This window comes from Somniosus microcephalus, chromosome 12 (genome assembly GCF_052327205.1).
Source record: "Somniosus microcephalus isolate GS21.2 chromosome 12, FLI_Smic_1.0, whole genome shotgun sequence".
In the NCBI taxonomy this organism is placed as follows: Eukaryota; Metazoa; Chordata; class Chondrichthyes; order Squaliformes; family Somniosidae; genus Somniosus; species Somniosus microcephalus.
This window is the reverse complement of record NC_140998.1, coordinates 8,331,794-8,349,190: the sequence shown is the minus strand read 5'-3', so window position 1 is coordinate 8,349,190 and position 17,397 is coordinate 8,331,794. Positions and strand designations below refer to the sequence as shown.

Genomic DNA, 17,397 nt, shown 5'->3' with positions numbered 1-17,397 from the left:
TTCTATGTACAGCACTGGTTAGATACAGAGTAAATCTCCCTCTACACTGTCCCATCAAACACTCTCAGGGCAGGGACAGCATGGGTTAGATACAGTGTAAAACTCCCTCTACACAGTTCCAACAAATACTCCCAGGGCAGGTACATCACGGGTTAGATACAGAGTAAAGCTCCCTCTGCACGGTCCCATCAAACACTCCCAGGGCAGGTACAGCATGGGTTAGATACAGAGTAAAGCTCCCTTTACACTGTCCCATCAAACACTCTCAGGGCAGGGACAGCATGGGTTAGATACAGAGTAAAGCTCCCTCTACACTGTCCCATCAAACACTCCCAGGGCAGGTACAGCACGGGTTAGATACAGAGTAAAGCTCCCTCTACGCTGCCCCATCAAACACTCCGAGGGTAGTTACAGCACGGGTTCGATACAGAGTAAAGCTCGCTCTACACTGTCCCATCAAACACTCCCAGGGCAGTGAAATAAAGAATAGATTTGCCTTTCTAATCTAGGCTTTATTAACTTAAAAATCCTGTAGCACATCTTCAACACCCAGTACCAACTAAAGGCTGGAAAGAACTGAATTTAAGATGGCCACCACAAATCACATGACATCAACTACCAATGAGATTACAGCATATATCCCAAGGCAGGAAACAAACAACCAATCACAATACTTCTTACTAAACATAAAGAATAATCACCACATTCACCCCTCCTTTTAAAATATACTCCAACCTAAATAACCTTTACAATTTATAATTAATTATTTACAACTAAAACTATGCACAGACAAAATAAAACTGTTCAACATGACACAATACTAAGTGAGCAACAACAATTAGTAACATTGCACATAAGTATTAAGTATCTCTCAACTAAAACAATATAATATAATATTTCAACAATTTTAAAACATTACTATCAATTTAGAAGTCCATTTTCAATCGGTCGACCGGATATCTTGTTCGTGTCGACCTTCTCAACCTTGGTGAAATTCCTTGCCCTCCCACACCAGGAGACACAGAAGTATCTTCTGCAGGAAGGCTATCCATATCCCGGTTTTCAACGGTTTCCGGATTAGGAATCCCATCAGGAGGTAAACTGGGACGGTCATGAACATCCATCGAGGGCTGACTAATAGAAGTATAATTATCTGCAGTCGGATTGGAAATATTCGTAGTATCTGTAACAGCATCCACATTATCTGAATCATGACTATTGTTAATATCCTCAGAAGAGGGCTGGCCACCACAAGGAGCCAAGTCTTTAATTGAAACGGTACTTTCTTTCCCAACTTGGAATCGAACATGAGCATATTGGGAATTTGCCTCCAACAGCTCCACCTCCTCCACTAAAGGATCATATTTTGACAATCTAACATGGCGTCGAAGCAGCACAGGTCCCTGCATAGTAAGCCATGAAGGTACAGAATATCCCGTAGTAGATCTCCACGGATAGTTGAAGAGCCTTTCATGGGGGGTCACATTAGTAGCCGTTGAAAGCAATGATCTAATGGAATGCAGGGCATCAGGCAGTACCATTTCCCACTGTGTATTCTTAAGATTCCGGGATGTCAAAGCCAACATAACTGCCTTCCAGATCACCCCATTGTATCGTTCGCACTGTCCATTACCCTGGGGATTATACGGGGTAGTTCTGCTAGTAGAAATTCCCCGACTCTGAAGGTATTCCTTCAACTGGGAAGACATAAAAGAACTTCCCTGATCCGAATGGATATACGCAGGCATCCCAAAGATGACAAAAAGTTGAGTCAGACATTTGATAACTGTAGCAGCTGATACATCTGCGCAAGGAAAAGCAAAAGGGAACCTTGAAAACTCATCCACAACAGTAAATATATATCGGTTTTGAGTAGTTGAAGGAAGAGGCCCCTTGAAATCGACGCTCAAACGTTCAAAAGGAGAAGTAGCCTTTATAAGATGAGCTCGTTGAGGCTTAAAGAAATTCGGTTTACACCGAGCACAGATAGAACATGACGAAGTCATCCACTTGACGTCTTCAACTGAAAAGGGCAAATTCTTACTGCGTACGAAGTGTATCATCCTCGTAACCCCAGGATGGCATAAGGCATTGTGAAGATTAATAAGCGTATCTCCGTGAATCACAGAACAATAAGCCCTCGACAGCGCATCAGCAGCAACATTATCCTTCCCCGGACGATAAACTATATCAAAATGGTAACATGCCAACTCAATCCTCCACCTCATTATTTTATCATTCTTAATCTTTCCAAAATGTTTGACATCAAACATAAAGGACACAGACTTTTGATCAGTTACCAACGTAAAATGTCGCCCCGATAAATAATGTCTCCATTTACGCAGTGCTTCTACTATTGCATACGCCTCTTTCTCTATTGAAGAATGCCTTTTTTCACTATTGTTCAAGGTACGTGAGAAAAAGGCCACAGGTCTTCCATTTTGGTTCAGAGTAGCCCCAATTGCAAAATCAGAAGCATCCGTCTCAATCACAAAAGGAACCTGCTCATCAATAGAATGCACAACTGCTCCAAGGATATCCTTTTTAAAATTATCAAAACACGTCCTGGCCTCCCATGATAGAGGATATGTCGTAACCCGAATAAGAGGCCGGATCTTCTGTGAAAAATTTGCAATCCAATTAGAATAATAAGAAAACAGTCCAACAACTCGTTGCAAGGCCTTAGAATTAGTAGGACAAGGTAAATCAATCAATGGTCGCAGACGTTCTGGGTCTGGTTTAATCTTGTTTCCCGAGATAATGTACCCCAGTAGATTTACCTCAGTGGTCGAAAAGGTACACTTCTCTTTATTGAAAGTTAAACCAACTTTTTCCGCAGCTTGAAGGAATCTTTCTAAATTAGAATCATGCTCCACCCTTGATTTGCCGCACACCGTGATGTCATCTAAGTATGAAAAGGTGTCAGAGAGAGAGTTATCACTTATAAAAGCATCCATTGCCCGTTGAAAACAAGCAACACCATTCATAACACCAAATGGTATTCGGCAAAACTGATACAGCTTTCCACCAGCCTCAAAGGCCGTATATGGTTGATCCTTCTTAACAATCGGAATCTGATGATAAGCACTCTTTAGGTCAATAGTGCTAAAAACCTTATACTGAGATACTTTATTGATAAGCTCATCAATCTTAGGCAAAGGCTACGCATCTAATTGAGTATACCTATTAATAGTTTGGGAATAGTCTATCACCATTCGTTTCTTATGTCTCTCGTTAGTCGTGACAACTACCTGTGCCCGCCAAGGCGAACAACTAGGTTCAATGATTCCTTCCAATAAGTGACGTTGAACTTCAGAATTAATAAATTCTCTATCCTGACTGCTATACCTTCTTGACTTGGTAGCAATTGGCTTACAATCCGGCATCAAATTGGAAAAAAGTGATAATGGAGAAATGGATAAAGAGGTTAATCCACAAATAGATAAAGGTGGCTTAGTCCTGCCAAATGAAAGACTGAGAGACTCGTGTAACTGAAGCACATCATGACCAATCAAAATATCCGCACAGAGATTAGGCAAAACAGATAGGCGTATATCAGTATACGTATTACCTAGAAGAATCAATTTCACAAGGCAACAACCAGCTACTTGTGAAGTGAGAGTCGTCTGAGCCATACACACCTGATAGGAAACAGGCGAAATTTTCAAATGCTTCTCCTTTACAAACTGAAGACTTATAAAACTCTCGGCACTGCCCGTATCTATAAGGGCCTTCACTTCCAACCCATTAACTTGGGCTGTAACTATAGCTTTGTTTAGGCCATGAGCAAATGCAGCAGAAATTGGTGCAATAAACGCCCTATCTAAAGGCTGAATAGTCACAGAGGAGGTAATTGAACCTAATGATTTACACACACGTGCGTAATGACCTCTCTTGCCGCATTTACTACACACAACCTCCCGAGCAGGACACTTCAGACGAGGGTGCCGGACGTTCCCACAAAAATAACACTTCTGAATCCTAGAGGCAACAGCCGCTGAAGTAGAAACTGTTTCAGAATCTAGTAAACCACTCCTATTAAGTCCACATAATTCCTTTTCATCCGGAACTGCCGAAACCACAGTCACAGGCCGATTAAAAAGAGCATAAGAATCCGAACTTCTCTGAGCCACATCCAATGTAGAAGCTTGCTCAAAAGCACTCTTAAGATACAAAGTCTTATTTTCTAACAACCGCTGACGAATTGATCTAGACAGTAATCCATTAATAAAAGCATCCCGTACCAATTCATCCTTATATTCTTCAGCTGTCACGGCCTTATAATTACAGTTAACACTAAGGCACCGAAGTGCTTGTAAATAAGTATCCAAAGATTCTCCCACCTGCTGCCTACGGGCAGATAGAAGGTGACGTGCAAATACCTCATTCTTTGGTTTAACAAAAATCTTTTCCAATGTAGAAATAGCCACTTCGTAAGTTTTACAGTCCAAAATGTACTTATACACATCCGGAGCAATGTAGTTGATCAGCATATTCAGCTTATTTAGAAACTCTTGATCCAACACGCCCAAAAAGTTTTTAAATGTACAATACCAATGTTTCCATTTATCATCCACTCCTGCAGAATTGGGGTCAGCATTGAATCGTTCTGGTTGAAGATATCGCTCCATTCTGACATAAAGTTAATAAATTGAAATAAAGAATAGATTTGCCTTTCTAACCTAGGCTTTATTAACTTAAAAATCCTGTAGCACATCTTCAACACCCAGTCCCAACTAAAGGCTGGAAAGAACTGAATTTAAGATGGCCACCACAAATCACATGACATCAACTACCAATGAGATTACAGCATATATCCCAAGGCAGGAAACAAACAACCAATCACAATACTTCTTACTAAACATAAAGAATAATCAGCACAGGCAGGTACAGTGCGGGTTAGATACAGAGTAAAGCTCCCTCTACACTGTCCCATCAAACATTCGCAGGGCAGGTACAGCACAGGTTAGATACAGAGTAAAGCTCCCTCTACACTGTCCCATCAAACACTCCCAGGGCAGGTACAGCACGGGTTAGATACAGAGCAAAGCTCCCTCTACACTGTCCCATCAAACACTCCCAGGACAGGTACAGCACGGGTCAGATACAGAATAAATCTCCCTCTACACTGTCCCATCAAACACTCCCAGGAGTAATAAAGCTGGTGAGGGGAATAAACCTGAGGGTTAAGTAACCTTGAAAAGAACCTAAAGAGTACAATATCAATGGGTTTCAGAAACAATGATATTTATTTTTGGTGTGTCGGTGGGTTTGAGGGATATGGTTGGTCAGTGGGGTTGAGGGTTATGGTTGGTCGGTGGGGTTGAGGGATATGGTGTGTCGGTGGGGTTGAATGATATGGTTGGTCGGTGGGGTTGAGGGATATGGTTGGTCGGTGGGGTTGATCTATGAAAGTGGGATAGGCATGTTGGCTTTCACCACATTTTCCTATCGTGATATCCCCTTCACCCACTGGCCCCAGTGAAACAAGCAATTCGTCGCCGTCCCACAGATTTCCGCACACTCGACAATCCGAAACTTCTATCCTGTCAGAAGACATTGAAGCATCACTGAGGGATGGGATGCTGCAATAATTCCCACGGAGAAGGTCATCTATCTGCAGCGCGACTGTTTGCAATTACAGTGAACAAAAGCCACAATAAAACTGTCGAAAATGATCTGCTTTAAAACAATTTATTAAATTACAATGAAGTTATTTTATTTTAATAACCTATGTTATGCTTGGAACCACCCACCCAAACTGACTGCACTTAATTTTACATCCCTCTGTTCTCAGGCCAGCTTTATGTGAATGGAAAATTGCGATGTTACTCGGACTTAACCCTGTAGATGCTGAAACTCAATGCAATCTATCAAATTCTGCCCATATCATTCTGGGACCCAACTGTCCCATCAAACACTCCCAGGGCAGGTACAGCATGGGTTGGATGCAGAGTAAAGCTCCCTCTACACTGTCCCATCAAACACTCCCAGGGCAGGTACAGCATGGATTAGATAGAGTACAGCTCCCCATAGCCCTGTATCAATCGTAAATTAATCTCACTGCCCCATTCTTTTTCCCCAGAGCTCTGTAACAATACCAAACCAGTGCTGCACTGTTGGAGGGACAGTACTGAGGGAGCGCCGCACTGTCAAAGGGGAAGTTCTGAAGGAGCGCTGCACTGTTGGAGGGGCAGTACTGAGGGAGTGCTGCACTGTCGGAGGGGCAGTACTGAGGGAGCGCCGCACTGTCAAAGGGGCAGTTCTGAAAGAGCGCAGCACTGTCGGAGGGGCAGTACTGAGGGAGTGCTGCACTGTCGGAGGGGCAGTACTGAGGGAGTGCTGCATTGTCGGAGCGGCAGCACTGAGGGAGTGCTGCACTGTCGGAGGGGCAGTACTGAGGGAGCGCTGCACTGTTGGACGGGCAGTACTGAGGGAGCACTGCACTGTCGGAGGGGCAGTACTGAGGGAGCACTGCACTGTTGGAGGGGCAGTACTGAGGGAGCGTTGCACTGTCGGAGGGGCAGTACTGAGGGAGTGCTGCACTGTGTAAGGTGCCTTCTTTCAGATGAGACGTTAAACCGAGGCCCTGTCTGCCCTCTCAGGTGGACATAAAATCTCTTCCATGGCACTGTTTCAAAGAAGACAGGGGAGATCTCCTCAGTGTCCTGGCCAATATTTGTCCGTCAACCAACATCACTAAAACAGATTATCTGGTCATTATCACATTGTTGTTTGTGGGAGCTTGCTGTGCGCATATTGGCTGCCGCATTTCTTATATTGCAACCGTGACTGCACTTCCAAAGCACTTCATTGGCTGTAAAGCTCTTAGGGACCTCTTGAGGACATAAAAGACGCTGGAGAAATGGCTTCACACAAAGAGCTCTGAATGAGGAGTGAGGCAGTCTGTTGGTGACTCACAGCCCACTGGGCGACACACCCGCTGCAGTATAACTCTGGCCCACACAGAGCACTGTTTAAGACCCACAGGTCTGTGCAAGAGCGCTGATCAAAGGGGAACGATGAGGCACAACTTCAATATCCAAGATCCTTGTTGCTCCTGACCTTTGACACCCAGGGCTGGACCCTGTACAGACTGATGCGGTGAAAACCCATTCCAGGTTCCTGAAATTGGGCCGGCCTCGACCTCGTTTCTAGAGGATGTGAATTGAAGAATTGGGGAGGAATTTCTTTGCACCCAGAGTGGTGAGAATGTGGAACTCGCCGCCACAACGCGTGGTTGAAGCGTTGAGGCATTTAAGGGAAGGTTTGATTCATACACGAGGAACGAGTTAATAGATAGATACGGGTGGGGGGGATGCGGGGGCTGGGGTGGGTGAAGTCAGTCTGTCGGGGCCGGGGGGGTGGGGTAATTAGAGTGGGGGAGACCGGGGTTCGCTCAGGCACAGCTGCAAGCAACCCAGGAGAAAGGAACGTTGCGCCACCGTCTGAATATAACACAGGTAGGTGTCTGTCTCCAACGTGAAACTTAATTTCACACCAGCTTCAATATTTCTGGTTATTTCACAACCAGCGTCAGGCACCCAGAATGCAATGTGGCTCTAAGTGGTAGACGGACAGAGCGGTTTCTGGAGCACGGAGGATTGTGGGTATTGTGGCCGCCATTACCGCCCCGGTTGCCGCGTGGACGGAGGTGGCGGGCGACAGCTGGGGGAGGGATGAAACCAGTCCCGTGGTGAAACCTTTACGGAATGCAGTTGGTGACCTTCAGGGGGAGGCCCATGTGGCGGATGAACACGGAACAGAAGCAGAAAATGCTACGGATGCTGGAAATCTGAAGTAAAAACAGAAAATGCTGGAAACGCTCAGCGGGTCAGGCAGCATCTGTGGAGAGAGAGAGAAACAGAGCGAATGTTTCAGGTGGAGCCGCAGGAGAAGTTGTTCAATGTCACATCAAGCTCAGACAGGCGGAGGAGGGCAGTGGTGGATGGGGACTGGTTGGGCCTCCGTTCAAGGAAGAAGTGGAGAGCTCCTTTACCTCCACTCGCTTCCTCCAAATTAAAGGTGTTGCTATGGGAACCCATATGGGCCCCAGCTATGCCTGCCTTTTCGTGGGATATGTGGAATGTTCTTTGTTCCAGTCCTACTCGGGTCCCCTCCCTCACCTCTTTTTCCGGTACATTGATGACTGTAACGGTGCCGTTTCCTGCTCTCGCCCCGAATTGGAAAATTTCATCAACTTTGCTTCCAATTTCCCTCACCTTCACATGGTCCATTTCCGACTCTTCCCTTCCCTTCCTCGACTTCTCTGTCTCCATCTCTGGGGATAGGTTATTGACCAACATTCACTACAAGCCCACTGACTCCCACAGCTACCTGGACTACACTTCCTCCCACCCCACTTCCTGTAAGGACTCTATTCCATTCTCCCAGTTTCTCAGTCTCCACCACATCTGCTCTGACGATGCCACCTTCCATACTAGTACTTCAGACATGTCTTCCTTTTACCTCCACCGAGGATTCCCCTCCACTGTGGTTGACATGTCCCTCGACCGTGTCTGTTCTATCTCCCGCACTTCTGCCCTCACCACTACCCCTCCCTCCCGGAACCACGATAGGGTTCCCCTTGTCCTCACCTTTCACCCCACCAGCCTCCACATTCAACGGATCATCCTCCGCCATTTCCGCCACATCCAGCGTGATCCCATCACCAAACATATCTTACTCTCCCCTCCCCTTTCAGCATTCTGAAGGGACCGCTCTCTCTGCAACACCCTGGTCCACTCCTCAATCACCCCCAACACCCCTCCCCTTCCAACAGCACCTTCCCGTGCAAGCGCAGGAGATGAAACTCCTGCCCTTTTACCTCCTCCCTTCCCACCATCCAGGGCCCCAAACACTCCTTCCAGGTGAAGCAGCGATTTACTTGTACTTCTTGCGATTTAGTATACTGTATTCGCTGCTCACGATGCGGTCTCCTCTACATTGGGGAGACCAAACGCAGATTGGGTGACCGCTTTGCGGAACACCTCCGTTCAGTCCGTAAGGGTGACCCCGAGCTTCCGCTCCACTCCCACTCTGACCACTCCATCCTCGGCCCCTTACACTGTTCCAATGAAGCTCAACGTAAGCTCGAGGCACAGCACCTCATAGAAACATAGAAGATAGGAGCAGGAGTAAGCCATTCGGCCCCTCGAGCCTGCTCCGCCATTTAATGAGATCATGGCTGATCATCTTTCGATTAGGCACTTTACAGCCTTCTGGCCTCAACATCGAGTTCAACAATTTCAGACCATAACCTCTGCCCCTATTTTTTCACATGGCAGCTGTTGATGATTCTGTTTTTTCCCATTTACACCACATCTAGACTCATCTTTTGTTTCTTAACTTGTCCCATTACCATCGCCTTCCGCCTCGCACCATCATCCCTTTTGTCTTGCAATCTCTCCCGCCTTCCATCCTATCACAGACCTTCCCTTTTGTTCTTTCCTCCCCTCCCCCCCTTTCCCTGCCTCTGTACTTACTTAAAATCTGTCACAGATCTCACCTTTTCCAGTTCTGACAAAGGGTTAGCTCTGTTGACTCTGTTTCTCTCTCCGCTGTTGCTGCCTGACCTGCTGAGCGTTTCCAGCATTTTCTGTTTTTATAAACACAGAGCGCTTGGGCCGAATGGTCTGGCTGTGTGCTGTAGATTCAGTGTGAGCCAAGCTGTCTGTTCTGTGGACCCTGACTGTGTTACAGTCAAGTTGGTGCATTCCTAACGGGACCTGACACCCAGGCAACCCCCCCATAACCACTCACAGCCTCGGAGTCAGAACATAACTGAGATAAGGAGAGAAAACACAGGCAGGGAGGAGTGAGTGATGATCCTTGCAACATCTAATTAAACCGAATGGGGGTCTGTCTTGCCTGGTCCAACTGATTATGAACTGAGCTTCACCCTGTAATTAGGAACTTTAAGACTAGTGCAGTTATCGTCCCTTCTTATACAAAACAGATGTCTTGGAATTTGTCGCATCTTAAAACTTGCAGACAATATTTTTCAATTTTTCACCTCTCCTGAATGTGCTGACTCTCACTGGGGTACGGGTCCCCTCCTCTCCTGAAGGTGTTGACTCTCACTGGGGTACGGGTCCCCTCCTCTCCTGAAGGTGTTGACTCTCACTGGGGTACGGGTCCCCTCCTCTCCTGAAGGTGCTGACTCTCACTGGGGTACGGGTCCCCTCCTCTCCTGAAGGTGCTGACTCTCACTGGGGTACGGGTTCCCTCCTCTCCTGAAGGTGCTGACTCTCACTGGGGTACGGGTCCCCTCCTCTCCTGAAGGTGCTGACTCTCACTGGGGTACGGGTCCCCTCCTCTCCTGAAGGTGCTGACTCTCACTGGGGTACGGGTCCCCTCCTCTCCTGAAGGTGCTGACTCTCACTGGGGTACGGGTCCCCTCCTCTCCTGAAGGTGCTGACTCTCACTGGGGTACGGGTCCCCTCCTCTCCTGAAGGTGCTGACTCTCACTGGGGTACAGGTCCACTCCTCTCCTGAAGGTACTGACTCTCACTGGGGTACGGGTCCCCTCCTCTCCTGGTGGTGCTGACTCTCACTGGGGTACGGGTCCCCTCCTCTCCTGAAGGTGCTGACTCTCACTGGGGTACCGGTCCCCTCCTCTCCTGAAGGTGCTGACTCTCACTGGGGTACAGGTTCCCTCCTCTCCTGAAGGTGCCGACTCTCACTGGGGTACGGGTCCGCTCCTCTCCTGAAGGTGCTGACTCTCACTGGGGTATGGGTCCCCTCCTCTCCTGAAGGTGCTGACTCTCACTGGGGTACGGTCCCCTCCTCTCCTGAAGGTGCTGACTCTCACTGGGGTACGGGTCCCCTCCTCTTCTGAATGTGCTGACTCTCACTAGGGTACGGGTCCCCTCGCCTGAAGGTGCTAACTCTCACTGGGGTACGGGTCCCCTCCTCTCCTGAAGGTGCTGACTCTCACTGGGGTACAGGTCCCCTCCTCTCCTGAAGGTGCTGACTCTCACTAGGGCACGTGTCCCCTCCTCTCCTGAAGGTGCTGACTCTCACTGGGGTATGGGTCCCCTCCTCTCCTGAAGGTGCTGACTCTCACTGGGGTGCAGGTCCCCTCCTCTCCTGAAGGTGCTGACTCTCACTGGGGTACGGGTCCCCTCCTCTCCTGAAGGTGCTGACTCTTATTGGGGTACAGGTCCCCATCTCTCCTGAAGGTGCTGACTCTCACTGGGGTACGGGTCCCCTCGACTGAAGGTGCTGACTCTCACTGGGGTACGGGTCCCCTCCTCTCCTGAAGGTGCTGACTCTCACTGGGGTACGGGTCCCCTCCTCTCCTGAAGGTGCTGACTCTCACTGGGGTACGGGTCCCCTCCTCTCCTGAAGGTGCTGACTCTCACTGGGGTATGGGTCCCCTCCTCTCCTGAAGGTGCTGACTCTCACTGAGGTACGGGTCCCCTCCTACATAAGAACATAAGAAATAGGAGCAGGAGTAGGCCAATCGGCCCCTCGAGCCTGCTCCACCATTCAATAAGATCATGGCTGATCTGATCCTAACCTCAAATCTTCTATCACTCTGCATCCACCCGAACCCATGTGATCTCCCGGGAGAGGCGAAAAACCAGATAAAGACCCAATGGCCAATTTGGGAGAAAAAAATCTGGGAAATTCCTCTCCGACCCATCTAGGCGATCGAAATTCTTCCAGGAGATCACTCTGTCCCTATATTTTCTACAGTACTTACCTTCTGTAAAGGCGATCTCCACCCCAGCCAGGAACAGGAATAAAACCATCTCCTGAAATCTAACAGAATTAGAACACAGTAGGAGCAGAACAAGGCTACACGGCCCCTGGGCCCGCTCCACTACCCACAGGGCCATGACCATTCCGAACCCAGACTCATGTCCAATTTCCTGCCCGCTCCCCGTAACCCTTTATTCCCTTTACTTCTAGGAAACTATCTATTTCTGTTTTAAATTTATTTAATGATGTAGCTTCCACAGCTTTCTGGGGCAGCAAATTCCACAAACCTACCACCCTCTGAGTGAAGAAGTTTCTCCTCATCTCAGTTTTGAATGAGCAGCCCCTTATTTTAAGATTATGCCCCCTAGTTCTAGTTTCACCCATCATTGGGAACATCCTCACCGCATCCACCCGATCAAGCCCCTTCACAATCTTATATGTTTCAATAAGATCGCCTCTCATTCTTCTGAACTCCAATGAGTAGAGTCCCAATCTACTCAACCTCTCCTCATATGACCACCCCCTCATCCCCGGGATTAACCGAGTGAACCTTCTTTGTACTGACTCGAGAGCAAGTATGTCTTTTCTTAAGTATGGACACCAAAACTGTATGCAGTATTCCAGGTGCGGCCTCACCAATACCTTGTACAACTGCAGCAATACCTCCCTGTTTTTATATTCCAACCCCCTAGCAATAAAAGCCAACATTCCATTGGCCTTCTTAATCACTTGCTGCACCTGCATACTAACTTTTTGAGTTTCGTGCACCAGGACCCCCAGATCCCTTTGTACTACAGTACTTTCCAGTTTCTTGCCATTAAGATAATAACTTGCTCTATGATTTTTCCTGCCAAAGTGCATAACCTCACACTTTCCAGTATTGTATTCCATCTGCCAAATCTCTGCCCACTTACTTAGCCTGTCTATGTCCCTTTGCAGGTTTTTTATGTCCTCCTCACTCACTACTTTCCCTCCCATCTTTGTATCATCTGCAAACTTTGATATGTTACACTCGGTCCCCTCCTCCAAATCGTTAATATAGATTGTAAAGAGTTGGGGACCCAGCACTGACCCCTGCGGAACACCACTAGTTACTGGTTGCCAATCTGAGAACGAACCATTTATCCCAACTCTCTGCTTTCTGTTAGAGAGCCAATCCTCCACCCACGCCAGAATATTACCCCCAATCCCGTGATTTTTTATCTTGAGCAATAATCTTTTGTGTGGCACCTTGTCAAATGCCTTTTGGAAGTCTAAATACACTACGTCCACTGGTTCCCCTTTATCCACCCTGTATGTTACTTCCTCAAAAAACTCAAGCAAATTTGTTAAACATGACTTCCCCTTCATGAAACCATGCTGAGTTTGCCCTATTAAATTATGTTTATCCAAATGTCCCGTTACTGTCTCCTTAATAATGGACTCTAACATTTTACCAACCACAGATGTTAGGCTAACAGGTCTATAGTTTCCAGCCTTCTGCCTACTACCCTTTTTAAATAAGGGTGTTACATTAGCAGTTTTCCAATCTGCTGGGACCTTTGCTGAGTCCAGTGAGTTTTGGAAAATTATTACCAATGCATCCACAATCCCTACCGCTACTTCCCTCAAGACCCTGGGATGCAAGCCATCAGGTCCAGGGGATTTATCCGCCTTGAGTCCCATTATTTTACCAAGTACCACTTCCTTAGTGATTTTAATCGTATTTAGTTCCTCCCCCCCTAGAGCCCCCTGTTTGTCCAGTGTTGGGATATTCTTAGTGTCCTCTACTGTAAAGACTGATACAAAATAATTGTTCAGTGTTTTTGCCATCTCCATGTTTCCCACCATTAATTTCCCGGTCTCATCCTCTAAGGGACCAACATTTACTTTAGCCACCCTTTTTCTTTTTATATAACTATAGAAACTTTTACTATCTGTTTTTATATTTTTTGCTAATTTACTTTCATAATCTATCTTCCCTTTCTTAATCAATCTTTTTGTTATTTTTTGCTGTCTTTTAAAGACTTCCCAATCTTCCATCCTCCCACTAGATTTGGCTACCTTATATGCCCTTGTTTTTAGTCGGATACTATCCTTAATTACTTTACTTAGCCACGGATGGCTATCTTTTCTTTTACACCCTTTTTTCCTCAGTGGAATATATTTTTTTTGGAAGTTGTAAAATAACTCCTTAAATGTACACCACTGGTCATGTACCGTCTTACCCTTTAATCTATTTTCCCAGTCCACTCTAATTAATTCCGCTCTCATACCTTCATAGTCTCCTTTATTCAAGCTCAGCACGCTTGTTTGAGATCCAACCTTCTCACCCTCTAATTGAATATGGAACTCAACCATGTTATGGTCACTCATTCCAAGGGGACCCTTTACTAGGACATTTTTAATTAATCCTGTCTCATTACACAGGACCAAATCTAAGGTTGCTTGCCCCCTGAAGGTGCTGACTCTCACTGGGGTACAGGTCCCCTCCTCTCCTGAAGATGCCTACTGCCACTGGGGTACGGGTCCCCTCCTCTCCTGAAGGTGCTGACTCTCACTGGGGTACGGGTCCCCTCCTCTCCTGAAGGTGCTGACTCTCACTGGGGTATGGGTCCCCTCCTCTCCTGAAGGTGCTGACTCTCACTGGGGTACGGGTCCCCTCCTCTCCTGAAGGTGCTGACTCTCACTGGGGTACAGGTCCCCTCCTCTCCTGAAGGTACTGACCCTCACTGGGGTACGAGTCCCCTCCTCTCCTGAAGGTGCTGACTCTCACTGGGGTACAGGTCCCCTCCTCTCCTGAAGGTGCTGACTCTCACTGGGGTGCAGGTCCCCTCCTCTCCTGAAGGTGCTGACTCTCACTGGGGTACGGGTCCCCTCCTCTCCTGAAGGTGCTGACTCTTATTGGGGTACAGGTCCCCATCTCTCCTGAAGGTGCTGACTCTCAATTCACAATTCACAATTCAAATCGCTTTATTGGCATGATAAGTTACATCTTATGTTGCCAAAGCATCAAAATACATTTATGGTTTAGCACATAAACGCAGTTCTATTCATACAGTGTATAAACAGGTATATCCCTGAGTGTATAAATATACATTCGCATTGTTTATATATATTCTTTTTCTTAGTTTACTGGTTGTCCCTCTGTTCATGGCAAGCTGTAACATAGTGTGCCGCCAGTGTTATACAGCTTCTCTCCTCTCCCAGTAGGAATGGGAGTTTTTGGTTGTCATTCAGATTTCTGAAATCAGGGCATATTTGTGAGAATTTTTGGTAGAAATTCTCCCTGATGCCCTGATATTTTCCGCAGGCTGTCAGGAAGTGCATCTCTGTCTCCACTACTCCCTGACTGCAGTGAGAGCATATCCTGTCTTCTCTTGGTAGCCTGGTCTGCCTGTGTCTGCCTTTTTCGATCGCTAGGCTATGTTCGCTAAGTCTGTACCTTGTCAAGGTTCTTCTCAGTTTGTTATCCTTTACCATGGTCAGGTAATCAGCTATGTTGTATTGTCTGTTTAGGGCCAAGTAGCAATTGAGTTTGCTTTGGGTTTTTGTTGTTTCTGCCCAATATGTCAGATATTTTTCCTTTTGCTTAGCGACGATTGTGTTGGGTCGAATTCTTTGTGTTACCCTGTCACTGTCCTGGGGCTGGTTATTGTTAGTATTGTTAGTAGTTACTTCACTGAGTCCCAGGACTAGTTGACTGAGGGTATTCTTCTTTATGGTCAGCTCTTGGCATTTCAGGGCGTCGTAGTGATAGCATTGGGGATTGCTCATTTGTAGGTGATTCCAAAATTTGGTGGCTCTTTTTTGGATAGTGATTATTAATGGATATTGGCCTAGTTCCGCCCTGCATGCATTGTTTACTGTTTTCCTTTGAGTCCGGAGGATACTTTTACAGAATTCTGCATGTAGGATCTCAATTGGGTGTTTGTCCCATTTTGCAAATTCTTGTTGAGTTAGCGGTCCCCATACCTCACTGCCATAGAGTGCAATTGGTTCAATTACTGATTTGAAAATTTTGAGCCAAATGCTCATTGGGATTTCTATTTGGATTGATTTTTTGATGGCATAGAAAGCCCTTCTTGCTTTCTCTTTCAGTTCATTCACAGCCAGTTTGAAGTTTCCCGTAGAACTGATTTTTAAGCCCAAGTATGTGTAGTTAGTGGTTTGTTCAATTTTGGTTGTTCCTACTGTGAAATTTATTTTGGGTCCCTGATGTTTGGATCTTTGCTGGAACACAAGGACTTTGTTTTTTTGGGGATTTCTCTCACTGGGGTACGGGTCCCCTCGCCTGAAGGTGCTGACTCTCACTGGGGTACGGGTCCCCTCCTCTCCTGAAGGTGCTGACTCTCACTGGGGTACGGGTCCCCTCCTCTCCTGAAGGTGCTGACTCTCACTGGGGTACGGGTCCCCTCCTCTCCTGAAGGTGCTGACTCTCACTGGGGTATGGGTCCCCTCCTCTCCTGAAGGTGCTGACTCTCACTGAGGTACGGGTCCCCTCCTCTCCTGAAGGTGCTGACTCTCACTGGGGTACGGGTCCCCTCCTCTCCTGAAGATGCCTACTGTCACTGGGGTACGGGTCCCCTCCTCTCCTGAAGGTGCTGACTCTCACTGGGGTACGGGTCCCCTCCTCTCCTGAAGGTGCTGACTCTCACTGGGGTATGGGTCCCCTACTCTCCTGAAGGTGCTGACTCTCACTGGGGTATGGGACCATGGGCAATGGCTGCTCACCCAATTAGGCATTCTTCTTTGGAATTAAAGATTGGCAGGTAAAACTGTAATCGAACAATGGGCTGCCTTTAAAGAGGAGATGGTTCGGGTACAGTCGAGGTACATTCCCACGAGGGGGAGAGGTAGGCCAACCAAAGTTAGAGCTCCATGGATGATAAAAGAGATAGAGAGTAAGATGAAGCAGATAAAGTTGGCGAATGACAAATGTCAGGTTTAGAATACAAGTGAGAACCAGGCTGAATATAGAAAGTTCAGAGGTGAAGTGAAAAATGAAATAAAAGGGGAAAAGAGAGGGTATGAGAATAGATTGGCAGCCAACATAAAAGGGAATCCAAATGTCAACTATAGGTACATAAATAATAAACGGGTAGTAAGAGGAGAGGTGGGGCCAATTTGGGACCAAAAAGGAGACCTATGCATGGGGGCAGAGGGTATGGCTGAGGTACTAAACGAGTACTTTGCATCTGTCTTTACCAAAGAAGAAGATGCTGCTTAAGTCATAGTGAAAGAGGAGGTAGTGGAGATACTGGATTGGATAAAAATTTATAAAGAGTAGGCACTAGAAATGCTGCCTGTACTTAAAGTAAATAAGCCACCAGGACCGGATGGGATACATCCTAGGATGCTGAGGGAAGTAAAGGTGGATATTGTGGAGATACTGGCCATAATCTTCCAATCCTCCTTGGATAAGGGGCTGGTGCCAGAGGACTGGAGAATTACAAATGTTACACCATTGTTCAAACAAGGGTGTAAAAATAAACCCAGCAACTACAGGCAGTCAGTTTAACCTCGGTAGTGGGGAAGCTTTTAGAAACGATAATCCAGGACAAAATTAACAGTCACTTAGACAAGTGTGGATTAATTAAGGAAAGCCAGCATGGATTTGTTAAAGGCAAATTGTGTTTAACTAACTTGATTGAGTTTTTTGATGAGGTAACAGAGGGTCGATGTGGTGCACATGGACTTCAAAAGGGG

General features: G+C 46.8%; 1 protein-coding gene across 1 annotated transcript in view; it reads left to right on the top strand.

Moving 5' to 3' along the window:
* Window positions 1–17,397, top strand: part of esr2a (estrogen receptor 2a) — a 450,714-nt gene that overhangs the window by 338,597 nt on the left and 94,720 nt on the right. The gene's annotated exons all lie outside the window — the stretch shown is intronic.